Source organism: Nycticebus coucang, chromosome 20, assembly GCF_027406575.1.
Source record: "Nycticebus coucang isolate mNycCou1 chromosome 20, mNycCou1.pri, whole genome shotgun sequence".
NCBI classification, from domain to species: Eukaryota; Metazoa; Chordata; class Mammalia; order Primates; family Lorisidae; genus Nycticebus; species Nycticebus coucang.
In genome coordinates, this window is record NC_069799.1 from 60,003,092 (window position 1) to 60,016,783 (window position 13,692).

At 46.3% G+C, this 13,692-nt stretch overlaps 1 protein-coding gene and 1 non-coding gene across 5 annotated transcripts in view; both read right to left on the reverse strand.

Annotated features, from left to right (window-relative positions):
• Positions 1 to 13,692, reverse strand: part of CAMK1D (calcium/calmodulin dependent protein kinase ID) — a 392,843-nt gene that overhangs the window by 320,204 nt on the left and 58,947 nt on the right. The window lies entirely within an intron of this gene.
• On the reverse strand, positions 12,557 to 12,633 carry LOC128573216 (small nucleolar RNA SNORD45). Its single transcript, XR_008376373.1, has one exon. It is a non-coding gene; the product is annotated as a small nucleolar RNA SNORD45 (small nucleolar RNA).

The window sequence follows — 13,692 nt, forward strand, 5'->3', positions numbered from 1 at the left end:
CACAGCTCATAGCAATCTCAAACTCTTGAGCGCAAGTGATCCTCCTACCTCAGCCACTGTAGTAACTGGGACTGCAGGCATCTGCCACAACGCCCGGTTAGTTTTTCTATTTTTAGTGGAGATGGGGTCTTGCTCTTGTTCAGGCTGATCTCGAACTCCTGAGCTCAGGCAATCCACCTGCCTCAGCCTCCCAGAGTGCTGGGATTACAGGCGTGAGCCACCGCGCCCGGCCAAGGACAGACATTTCTGAGAGGGGTCTCTGTTTGCTCTGCTACTGTGAACTCATACGTACAGGGAATAAAAAAAAGTGGCTCAACATGGAGGGAACGTTAGGAAGGAAAGAAATAGGGAGAGAAGAGAAGTGAAAAAGTAAAAGAAATGGAAAGCAAAGACAAGACGGGAAGGAAGCAAAGCCAATACCAGACTTCTACCTGGAATTTGCAGTCACACCACTGTCTCTTCTCACCTCGAAATTTCAGACATTTCCAGATACATTCTCATCCAACAAGCTGCTCCTTACGAATGACAGGAAGTAGGGTTTTCACTTTCCCCAAAGTGTTCCACAATGCTTAAAAGTTCATTTTTAAGCTATTCCTTCTTTCCTTTTTGGAAAGAAGACAAAACAAACCAAAAAGCTGCCCCACAAACCTTTCAGAATCTAAACAGCAGTTATCAGGAGAAAGATTTCAGACACAGGAAAACTCTGACAGAGATGAATTTCCAAGGTCTTGGGTAACAACGAATGAGAGCTAACAGAAGCGCTTTGTGAGTCTTTCCAAAAAAAGAAATTAGGAGAATAAAACTTCTTTTTTGTAAAATGTTTCAGGGAAACCAAAGTTTAAAGAAAGCAAATTACTAATTAAGACTCATAACTCTTTGAACTTAGAGGTTAAATTTTATTAGGTTTTGGTCCGTTCTAATTTTTTAATAAGATTTGAAGAATTGTTACTGCTGCATCTTATGCCAAAGAGATTCTCTTTCATAGCTTTAAAAATAAATTGAAAACTTCCTTTTTTTCACATTTTTGTGCAAGAAAATTTATTTTATACTAAATTTCCAATCTATTCTATGTCCTGGAGATTGGGCCAAAACTGACTGTTATTGAGTGCTTCTCAGTTTGGGGGTTTTATTTGCCATCTTTTGAGTATAGAATAGAATATATAAAGAAAAATTTAGGCCAAAGGAAAAAAGGAGTTTGGCTTTTGTTACACCAAATTTAGCAACAAAATAGATATCAAAAAAAAAAAAACTAACATCTAATAGGCACAGCAGGAGATAGACTGACTGTTTCATAATTACTGCATAATTAAAGTGTGACTTTTCTTTCTTTCTTTTTTTTTTTGAGACAGGGTCTCCCTTTGTTAGCCAGGCCACAGTGAAGTGGTATCGTCATAGCTAACTGCAAGTTCGACTCCTAGAAAATGTGATTTTTATGAGGAGTTGGGAGGATTAAATCCCAGGCCAAGACCCTCCCGTCTGCGTTTCTCAGACTTAAAGAGACAAGTCAAGTCACTAAATTCTTTCCCACTTTGTTTAGAAAAACAAAATCTCATCAGACTATCAAAGACACAGCAGAAGAAACAGGCATGTCCTCGTCCCTCTCAGGACTCCAGGTTCAAGTGGAAACCGCACAGAAGCACAGCTGTGCATCTTGGTCCCTACAGCAGGGGTTCACACCAAGAACGCTAAGTACAGCAAGCGAGAGACAGTAAGAGCAAAACCCCACATCATTATCACAATATCACAACGAAGCCCTGAGATGAAGGGGAACAATAAAACCCAGATTGTGTCAGTTGTGGCCTTCACTACATGGTGACAAAGCTCCCTGCAAGCATAAAGGGGATGCACACACAGAATCATTCTGGAAACATGTGGCACTCACGTTCTGGCCTCCAGTTAATAAATGCACCCATAGACTCTAGAGCTTTCAACAAATATGAAATCACAACCAACAGCCTTTCTACCCAAAGAAAGCACCTGCCAAGAAGGACGTCAGGGACAAGCTGTGGAAAAGAAAAATAATTTTAACCTGTGGTTTACAAAGCAAAGGCCTGAAACAGCCCAGACACTGAGTCTTGGGATAATAGCTCCTGCTAGAAGCAGACACCAGTGCCCAGCATCTGCCCTACCCTGGCAACAGTCTCCCACACGTGAGCGGTGTAAGACTGTTTTAATAACTAGGAGAAGGTGATGACAAAGCACCTGCACCAGAAGGCTGAGGTCTTGGGAAAACTCAAACCAAACCAAGGTACTTTCTAATTAAAGTAACCTAGTGCTGTCCAAGTGCACAATTTGCATCTAGCCTCCAAAGGCAAGTTGGCTTCTTTGTTGTGGTTGTTTCACTAAAATCCAGATGATTAACTGTGCGGTAGGATGGAGCAAAGCAGGAAGGAAAGATAAAGGCTCCTCCATGGAGCCCAAATGTATCCCATCTCTACTGCAATGCCTCAAACTTGAGGCCATGGTGAGAATTCCAAGTCTCAAGATGAGTCACTCCCAGCATGACATCAAAAACATACAACCACCACCCCTAAGGAAGTAGAAGTCAGCAATAACTGGCAAGTTTTATTAAAATGGTTAACTCCCAAACCATAGAAACAAAGATAAAAATGGCCAAAGTAAGGACAAGAGTGTAAGCTCAAGAAAGGCTTGTCCAGGGGCCTCAACTGATAGAATATCTTATGCTTCAAAATCAGCGTTTTCTCAAAAGCTTCTTATGAAAGGAACTGGATGTATGTCCTGAGGAAATGTGCCTCTTCCCTTTGCCAACTCAGCAAGGGCAACAGCACGTGCAAAATTCCATCAGGTCAGAGGCAGCGAGTTCCAGAGGTGGGAAAAGGACAAGAAACGCGGCTTAGCCTGTGGTTCTTCTCCAAGACAGGTGAGTCAACAGTCAAAGATGAAAAGGATGAGGACCCACAGTCAGAGTGAAGGACTGATGATTCCAGCCACCCCAACTGCTGACAAGTCGGTCACATGGTGAGAGGATGTGCAGAAAAGAGTTATTTAACACGGAAGGCCTGACCACAGCCCTCTGAAAGGCCTGCTTGCAAGACTGGCCCTTGGCTGCCATCTGAGAACTTGGATTGGCCCCAGGTTGGCCTAGGGAATTAGGAAGAAAATCCCAGGCACATACTACACCCGTACCCAAGGGAAGACCAAGCAAGCGACCAGTGGGGCTTTCAGGCCAAGGAAGAAAGGTCCTGAGGGACAAATGAGGGAGTGTCCTAGACAGCCAACAGCACTCCCAGTCTCTGGCCCTGGAAGCCTGCTTCCTGCACAAGGTGGTGCAGGAGGACAGACCCCTCAGGTGTGCACCTGCCAGCAATCACATCACAGCAGGGGGTTGAGGGCCTGAGAGACTGCAACACCCCAACTATGTCCCACCACCTCACTCCCTCATCTACAGCCGAGGAGGGGGACCTAGGGTGCTCCTGCATCAGAGGCCCCCTGCCTGTTCTCTGTAAAGGGACAGGCACACAGGGACTCGTTCATTTCACACACAGTTCCAGGAGCCTGTGATGAGCCAGGAGGTACCAGGAATACAGGGAGAATGCAAAGGATCTGGGCCTGCATTCTAGGAGCTCACCAGGGAGTTATGAACTCTGGCATTCCCCGACACAGCTGACAATGTTGCCGCCACAGGTGACCTGTATCCTTCATCATCTCTTAATAAATGCAAACAAGAAAGGTGCTGGTCCTGTTGAAATCCCAGAAGGCCCTGTAGGGTAGGAGGGTAGAAAGCTGCTGAGAGGACCCTAGAAATATCCACTGAGCCACACTCAAAGCCACGGGGCACAGGGCAGCCTGCCTCTGGCCCCTGGGCTCCAGCACGCAGCCTGCTTGGGCACAGCCAGGCAAGCTGGGTCACAGGAGGGGCACCCACACTGCCTGGAGGGAACGGAAACTCCAGCCTGTTGCATAAACATGGGAATGTTTGGGGGCCCCCTCTAGAACAATCACAGCTGTGCAATCCCTGGAAATAAGGATTCCCCCCCAAAATGCTGAGCAGGTGAGGTGAGAAAACTGTGAAAGCAAGAGACCTCCAGGGAGGTCAGCGTGGAGTGTGGAAAACCAAGGGAGGTTCCATCAGCCTCAACGGGGCTGTGATCTGCCTCCTGGTTTCTGCCCTCCCAATTCCTCCCGAGCTGCAACAAGACAACCTTTCCTCGTAAAACTTGAGGTTGCGACCCAGGCCAACCTTTCCTGGACTGACCATCCCCAGTCCTTGAAATCACAGAGCACCCAGCACAGGCTGAAAGCCATTACAGTGTCTGTGCCCACCCCAACCCTGCGGAGCGCTGCTGGGCGCAGGTAGAGTGCGCACCTACACACCGCTCAGAGTGCATTTAGCAGCTCTGAGAGCAGCACAAGGGCTCTTTTCACTGCACAATTATGGATAGAGATTTGCTAATTTAGATCACTGCAATCTTCAAGCAGACACCTGCTGGATGCTATTATCCCTAAAGCCACCGGCTAATTCTGGGCCAGTGATGAAAGCTCACAGTTAGCTCCGAGAACAGCCACACCATCTAACCCAGGAGCCTGACCTAGTCACAGTTCTGACTCCACCCAGCCATGCTCCTGGTCTCCAATCATGAGAGCAGTGACCACGTCTGTGGCAGACCATTCACACTCGTGATCAGGAAACCTCAAGCCCTGAGAGCTCCCATTTGCAAAGGAGATTCAGAAAGGCTGAGCAATGCAAGTCCAGAGTTAGGGGGGTATCTGACTGTGAACCCCACATTTGGCATCTCCAACTACCATCATCCTCTGGACAGTCACAGTTGAAGAAATATTTCAACAAACTCAGGTTTGGAAGGTTTGTTTATTTGTTTTTAGTGTTTGGAAGAGAAAAATTTTAGGGCTAATCACTCAAGGTTAAGAAAGCAATGGAAAACCAAGCAAGACAGCACTTACCTATTGGTACCTACAAAAAGACTCAGCATTACTCCAGGTCTTTGGAAATCCTAACAGCACCCTAAGAAGAATGGCCCCAATCCGGGTCAGACCTTAAAGGCTAAAGGAAAATTTCTGAGATTACAGGCTCTGGCTGCCCCTAAGGAGATGACCATACATGTTTCTCACTCTGCCCAAGCTAAGGGGAAAACCGGACCATGCCTGCAAAGTCTACCTTCAGAGAAATGCTGTCAGCCCACCCCAGCCAGGCGCGGCAGCTCACGAGGTAATCCCAAACTCTGGGAGGCCGAAGCAGGGGGATCACTTGTAGCTTAGGAGTTTGAGATCAGCCTGAGCAAGAGAGAGACCCTCATCTCTACTCAAAATAGAAAACTCACCAGGCATCCTGGCGGGCACCTGTGGTCTCAGCTACTTGGGAGGCTGAGGCAGGAGGATCGTTTGAGCCCAAGAGTTTAAGGTCGCTGTGAGCTATGATGCCCCAGCACTCCGTCTCCTGAATGAGACTCTGTCTCAAAAAAAAAAAAAAAGAAAGAAAGAAACGCCTGCCCCACAGAAATCTCACCTGGCCTGTAGATGAAACAAAGCCTGTCCTTGTCACCCCTCTTTCTGGGTGGTCTCCCTGGGCACATTCTCCATGTCCCACGTTGCCTGTGATAAACAAATTGCCTCTTATGCTTCTCATTCCCACCTCAAAACCCTGGGACTCCGAGACTTGTCATTCTCCAGGACGGGCCCAGACTACAACATAGCCTGTGCTAGACACCCACTTTCCTTTGGAGAGTCTGGAATTTTGGAATGTGCCAGGCAAGAAGGTACTTCTGTGAACAGAATTCAATAAAAACCCCAGCTGCTAGGTCCCTAAGGATCTCCTTGGGAGACACAATTTCACATACACTGTTACAACTCATTGCTGGAGGAATTAAGCATGTACTGTGTGACCCCAGTGGGATGGGACCCACGGCAGCTCGCTTGACCTCCAGCCCAGGAATGAGCCTTTTCCCTTTTGCGGACTTTGCTCAGCACCCTTTCACTGCAATGCACCTCGGCCACGAATACGACTGCCGAGTCCTGTGAGTCTTCCTAGAAAATTGCCAAACCTAGGCATTGTAACATCAGAGAGGAACAAGCTGGGGCCATCAGAGTCTGCCAAGAACATCCTCAAACCTTCCCTGCAGGTGAGGAAGCCGTTAATCTTAAAATGGAACACAGAAGAGTAGGATGACAGCCATCACTTCTAGCTTTCCCAGGTAGCCCCTTTAGGGAAATAGGAAAGAACGAAAAGCATTAGACTATCTCACGGGGACAAGAAGAAAGAAGCTCAAGAAAGCAAGTGACACCCAAATGCCCCGGCCACCACCCTGGAGCAAGAGAGCACGCTCCTCACTAGGGGTCAGGCCAGCACTCAGAAGGGTCACTCTAGATTTCTGTATTAGCGTATTTCTTTCTTTTTTTTTTTTTTAAATTGAGACAGAATCTCATTATGTCGCTCTCTGTAGACGGCATCACAGCTCATAGCAATCTCAAACTCTTGGCGTCACAGCTCACAGTAACCTCAAACTCTTGGGCTCAAGTGATTCTCTTATCTCAACCTCCCTAGTAGTTTGGACTACAGGTGCCTGCCACAATGCCCAGCTGTTTTTGTTGCTGTTGTTGTTTAACAGGCCTGGACCGGGTTCAAACCCACCAGCCTCGGCACATGTGGCTGGCACCCTAACCACTGAGCTACAGGCACCCCCTATTGGTATATTTCTTAAACAAACTACTCCTTGGAGAAGTGGGGGATCATTTATACCTCTTGGTAGTGTCCATGACTAACTGATTCTCTTGCAGGAGTCTGAGAATTGGTCCCTGTCCCCCCACCCCATCCAATCATGGTTACACACTGAGTGAGGACAACCTCCAACTCACCCAGGCCCACGCATGTGCCCTGCCCCCTCCTGTGTCCTCAACGGCCAGGGGTTATGGCCTGAGGGGCAGAGGCAGAGGTGAGACGTATGTTCCACTAACTTCCCCACAAAACTGCCTTTAGCATTTTGTTTATAGCTTTAATTTTTTCTTCCTTTCCCAACTGTAATAATAAGGTAATAAGAACAAAGTGGAGAGGTGGCGCCTGTGGCTCAGTGAGTAGGGCGCCGGCCCCATATGCCGAGGGTGGCGGGTTCAAACCCAGCCCCAGCCAAACTGCAACAAAAAAATAGCCGGGCGTTGTGGCGGGCGCCTGTAGTCCCCGCTGCTGGGGAGGCTGAGACAAGAGAATCGTGTAAGCCCAAGAGTAGAGGTTGCTGTGAGCCGTGTGACGCCACGGCACTCTACCCGAGGGCAGTACTGTGAGACTCTGTCTCTACAAAAAAAAAAAAAAGAAGAAGAACAAGGTGGATAAAGCATGCCTTTTTTTTTTTTATTTTGCAGTTTTTGGCTGGGGCTGGGTTTGAACCCACCACCTCCGGCATATGGGGCCGGCACCCTACCCCTCTGAGCCACAGGCACTGCCCAGCATACCATATTTTAAAAATCGGAAAATGAGGCTAATCTCCTATTTCAAAAAAACAATAAAAGCATTTTTTAAAAAATACTAACCCCATGTTTGCACCAAAGCTCCACATCAGAAAAGCTCCCAAGATGTAACTCTCAGCCTGCAGACTCTTAACTGTAGCTCTTTGCTTGGGAGGTGTGTGTGGAGGTTCACAGTCCAGGCAGCTATCCAGCCTCAGTTTCTTCATCTGCAAAATCAGCAACCTACACACTCGTTCTCAGACTCTGGCACGTGGTTTGCAGGGAGGACACGGTAAAAGCCATGCAATTAACTCCAAGGATTTGGGGTAGAGGCTAATCTTATTTAGTGAAAGCTCTAGAGGTTCTAAAGCACTTTGATCCCCTTCAAGTTCATCAGAAATACAGGCAGGGCTGTGGGCAGTGCCTAGGGAGGCTCTGCTCTCTTGGAGAGGGGCTGGCCTTCCCTCAGGCAGTTAGTGGTCTCACTGCTTTGCTGAGAGTGCAAAGGTCGGCATCGGCTTGGTCCCATCCAAATGCTGACAAATCCCCAAAAAGCAGGATCATCTAGTACTAGGGTTTTTGTTTTTTTTTTTAGATTTTATTTTATTTATTTATTTAGTTTTGTGTGTGTGTGGTTTTTGGCCGGGGCTGGGTTTGAACCCGCCACCTCCGGCATATGGGACCGGTGCCCTTCCCCTTTGAGCCACAGGCGCTGCCCGTACTAGGGTTTTTTATGATTGATTACACCGCCTACTATCGCTGTCTGAGAGACAGTGAGAAGGGCCGGGTGATTGTTTTCATTACTCTGCACAGCAAAAAAAGTGAAGCAAAGTCAGTCAGAAGGCTGGAAAAAGTTAAGAGGAAAAAACAAACAAGACAGAAAGTGAGGGGACAACACATGAAGGGGTGACCCCTATCACTGGATGTGGAGTGTTGTTCCAAGAACTGCATTCACCTGACCCATGTGGCCCACGGGGAACTAAACAAGTAATTTAAATTAAATTAATGGAAACACACAAGCATGCACAGGCGGGGAAGTTACCAGAAGTAAGGCCCTGTGTTGCTGCAGGCAGCAAAGACCTCCTCTGCCTGTCCCCCACAGGCACCTGTATGGGCTCAATCTACCTTCCTCCTAATTTTTTTTTTTGTGTGCAGTTTTTGGCTGGGGCCAGGTTTGAACCTGCCACCTCCAGTATATGGGGCCAGGACCCTACTCCTTTGAGCCATAGGCGCCATCCCTAATTTTTCTATTTTTAGTAGAAATGGGGTCTTGCTATTGCTCAGGCTGGCCTTGAACTCCTGAGTTCAAGCAATCCCCCCACCTCAGCCTCCCAAAGTGCTGGGATTATAGGCGTGAGCCACTGCAGCAGGCCCCTCTCTTCCATCTTGATTGGGAGGTTCAGGGGCGAGCTGCAGCTTGAAATACACCAGTTACTCTATGTCCACTTGTAATACCTGTTCTTAGGCAGTAATGCTCCTAGCCACAGCAACTAGTGAGTTGTTTTTGGGTCACCGTGTAATTATCCCATTACCAACACACGCTGAAAATTAAGAATAACCACAGAAAGAAAAGATGCACTTCTTTGACCTTCCTGTTACACACAACTAAAATAGACAGACGTCACTTTTAACTAAGGCTGAAAAAAGCATTCTATCCGATTCTTCATTGCTTACTAAAAAATTCATCACTGATATCATTAGGAAAGCCAAGATCCACCCAGAGTCGGGCTCCTGGTGAAACAGCTACGGTAGCAATTACTTATTCACCAAAGAAAACTTTACCAGAAAACCCAATATATAAAATGAAATTGCTAGGAAGCTAAAAAAACTATTTTTCCAATCTCAGTATTTTTGGCAACCTAGAAATAATGGGCACTCTATTTTTACTGTTTGGTGTGTGTTTTCTCTTTTGATCTAAGACTGAATCACTTTCTGGCTCCAACCAGCATCCGCCAAGGCCCAATGGGGCGGGCGCTGCACACAGCACCTCGGGCCGAGGAAAACCACGGCTCTGGCTCATTCCTGATGCGTGCCCTGCAGGTTGTCAATAAAGGCAGTAGAAAAGTCAGGAAATAGAACTTGGCTCTGGTTATCTAGTGGATTTTCCCATTTTTTTTTCACAGTAATTTGCGAAATGTCACTACATAAATTGGAAAATGTTACTGCCTGAAGTCAGCAGGTGTTGGGATAACCCAGTTCTATTCTGGGAACTTCCAGTGAGTGGCCCCAGGCGACCAGCTCACCTCATAGGGCTTCTGTCTCAATTTTGCCTTTTACTTATTAAAAATCGGAGAGGGAGCAGGGGGAGGTAGAGGTGGGTACTCATGAGATCATGGCTGTCAAGTTTTGAGGGAAATACTTGGTAAAATCATTAAAGCTTATAAAAATCTCCTGTCTCTGGGGTTTTGAAAGGCAGGATGAACTGCCAAGCTGTGAAGATGATGAAGTTTGAAATGGATGACCTCGGAGGCACCTTGCTACATGGCAGGTCAAAAAAAGACAGAGGAGCAGGGTGCAGTGGCTCCTAGCACTCTGGGAGGCTGAGGCAGGTGGATGGCCTAAGCTCAGGAGTTCAGCTCGAGCAAGATTGAGAGCCTATCTCTAGTAAAAGGCACCTCTAGACAATGAGATATTAAGATGCCAAAATCATACTGGCAAACAACTATGTAATTCATGGTAAATTCATCTAGGTAAAAATGGAAGGAAAAAAATCAGGTGTAAAATTGTATAGCAAAGATGATACCATCTTAGTTAAATGCACTTTACAGTGGCTGGGTCTGTCGTAGCACAGGTGTGCCTCCAGTGATTGAATGAATCCATCTCCAGCTCCATCTGCCAGCGGCTGGCCACGCTTTGCTCTCCACCAGGCACTGCCACGCTGCAGTCCTGTTTCTCATAATGACATGTTTTCTACCTCATCTGACCTCCTGGAGGGACTGTCCACCTGGAGTGACCAACACATACATGAGAGGACTATCATGTTCCTTGCTCACACATTCTCCAGGGTGGCCAGGCCTGCCCTGGCCCTCATTTCTGAAGTGTAATAGGCCAACAGTCCCCCAAAAAGACCCCTAAGGGCCCCTAACTGTCTCAGCCCGAGTCCCTGCACATCTCGATCGGCCCCCTCCTTGGGTCAACTCTGAGAACAGGCTTCCAAACAAGGAAGTTCCCTGAGTTCCTAAAAAACTCCTAGCCACAGGTAAAACAATGATAGGACTTACCGCAACCCCCTAGCAATGGCTAAACAATGGTGGAAAGCTTACTCAAGCAGAATTTCCCAAGCTACTGAGTCTCCCAAGACTGTCCCAGTGCCAGCTGCTACGATGTAACCCCCAGAGCCAACCAGCCCCCCTCCCCGACTGTAACCCCACCCCTAAGCTAACCAGCTACGTTCTGCTTCTGTGTTTGTTCGCTTGCTTGCCACGTAGCAACAAAAAAAGTATAAAAAGCCGCCTGCTTTTCTCTTCGAGGCCGTTTGCCCTTCCGGGTGGCAGCCCACCTGCGCAGGTGTAATAAATCACCATCTGATTTATACCTGAAGTGGGGCCCTAGTTTTTCTTCCAGGTAGCAAATGAGTACAACAGAAAGAAACAGGAGAAAGGCCCAGAGCTCAGAATTCACAGCAGGGCTGACCCCCGATTTCAAGTCAACAGTTTTGCCCCTCCTCAGCCCAGCCTGGGTCCCAGAGGCCACCCTCTGTAGAACCCTAAGTGGTCCTCCTGGCTGAATGCCACCTTAAACAACTCCCAGCCACCTCCTGCTCTGCAATGGATCTCGCCTGTTTTCTTTCTCTGAAACCTGTTTTCTCTGGCAGAATAGCACCCCCAAAATTCCTGGCTCTCTTCAAAGACATGACATTGAAACTCTGCTTAAACATCCCCAAAGTCCACAGAGCAGCTATGCTGCTTCACCACTCTCTCTCCCCGTCATCCACACACAGAATGAAAGAAAGCTCACAAGATCATGGGGCCCATCACCCTGCACTTAGACAGTAACAATAGCTAATATTTTTTGAAAACTTATCAGAAGCCAGGCACTGGGCCCAGTTCTTTCCATGTACTGTCGTATGAGACAAATATTGTTACTATCTCCACTTTTATAGATAAGAAAAGTGAGCCATCAAGAGCTTAAGGAATTTGTCCAAAGTCCTACACAAACACATTCCCAAAAACATCCACAGGCTGCCACAGTCTACAGCATCCCCAGCCCCTTGGATTTTTAGGGAGTCACCACCAAACCAGACACACCCATGAGGAGGCTCATGTCTGGCGGAACATCCCCAGAAAGCTGGGAGCCAAGGAGAAATCCTTGAGCTGGGTGAGCTGAATCAATGGGGAAAGAAGAAAGGGGGGAACAAGCAGCCAGCACCACAGAGCCCACACTGGAAACTATGAAACAGAACCTGGCAAATGGCTTCTAGATGTCCCCACTGCCAAGCGCTGGTCAGAATCTTCCCTCTGTGCCAAGTGAGATCCCTGACCGTACAGCAACTCCACACCGCAAAGGGAGGGTCCCCCTTAGGCAGCTCCCCGGAGGCACACCCTGTGGGATTGTGCTGCCCAGATCTCCGGGGGCTACACGAAGATGGGCTCCATCAGACAGTCTCTAAATGAGGCCCTGGCCCCAGGCAGACAGGGGCAGGGAGCCCTGAGTCACCCGAACCACCCCCTCTCCACGCTATGCTCTTTTTCCTTCTCTGAATTTTACGTGCAACCAGCAATCAAGACCAGGAAAAACAAGCAAAGCCTTACACATACAGCAAAATGCTGATTTGTCCATTCTATTAATAATACAAAATCTCAGCAAATGCAAATGGTATTACACACATCATGCCATAAAAAGTGGAATCCAAACTAAATGTTTCCATCTGAATTGGTATTTCCACAGACCTCTCCATTAATGCAATTAATTCTGACTTTTTTTTAAAGGAACTAACTGGCCTGTAGCTCCACACCTAAACCCAACAAAAATGACATCCAAAAAAAGGAATTATAAATGCCATCTTTTATTCTGCTATCCTCTCCTAAAGTCTTAGCACAACAATTACCACAATCATAAATACTTGTGTCCCTTAGTCTAATGCCTAGCATGTCTTTTTTCTTTCTTCCTCTTCTTTTTTTCCCCCCCTTTCTTCTTTCTTTTTTAGGTCTCAGCGTAATTCTAGAGCTAAAGTAGTAATAATCAACTTTAGATTCAGAATACATGCCAGGCATTCTGACTCCTGATCAACCACACCTATCTTCCTTAGAAAAAAACTAAATAACCATGACTTTAATCTGCTTCAATGGGGAAGTGATTTCCTAGTACTGACTTTAGATTAATAACACTACATATGCAGAAGTAGGAGTTTGAAAAATAGTCACAGACATAGAAGATGAAATAATTCTTAGAAAACATAAATGCAGACATATATATCACCAAGAAATATTCCAAGATACTAAAGGAAATGGCTAAGTGATATACTTTATGAAAAGAAAAAAAAAATCACACACATTTCCAGAAGAATTAATAGACTAGAAAGGCTTTAGAAGAACACAGCACCAATCTTCAAAAAAAGGGTTAATTTAAGAATAATAAGGAAACATGTGAAAACAGAAGGAAAATCTATGAACATGGGAAGGGTAAAAGAACCACACTGGAAAACAAGACTGATTTATAAGAGAAAAACAAAGACATAATTAGATTTTTTTTCTGAAAAAATTCCAAAGAAATGTTAAATGGAACCTTTTGAGCACAAAAGAGAAACTGACTCTCCATAATTTATTTACTTAATTTGAACTGAATTTGGCCATCAAACGAGATCTGAAAAACCTCAAATAAAACTATGTCTACGCAGGCAAAGCTAACGAGAGAATTAAGGCAATCTATCATTCATGTTATCAGGGCAAAACGCTAGGACACTTTGACTAAGTATGAGGGTCTTTCAAGGAAACTATCCAGATTCAACTTACTGGGGAACAGGTGCTAAGCTGTCTTCATTGCTTCACCTAAATTACACCAAACAATGAGAAAGGCTCATCAGAGCCCATCCAGAAAGGTGTCTGCAGGTGGGCCAACCAACAAGGCTTGAGAAAACTGTAAAAAGTTTGAAAAACCAATATGTTTATACAAATCATACATCTCCCATCACATATGAGATAATCAGACACAACAGACAACATGGCAGATCAGAAACTCAAGCCAGGATCCTCACAGCCAGCCCATTCTCCCTAGCTATTTCTCCTTCAAACCACAGAGGAAAAACATAAATGCAAAGACAAAGCTTGTTATAACCAGAGT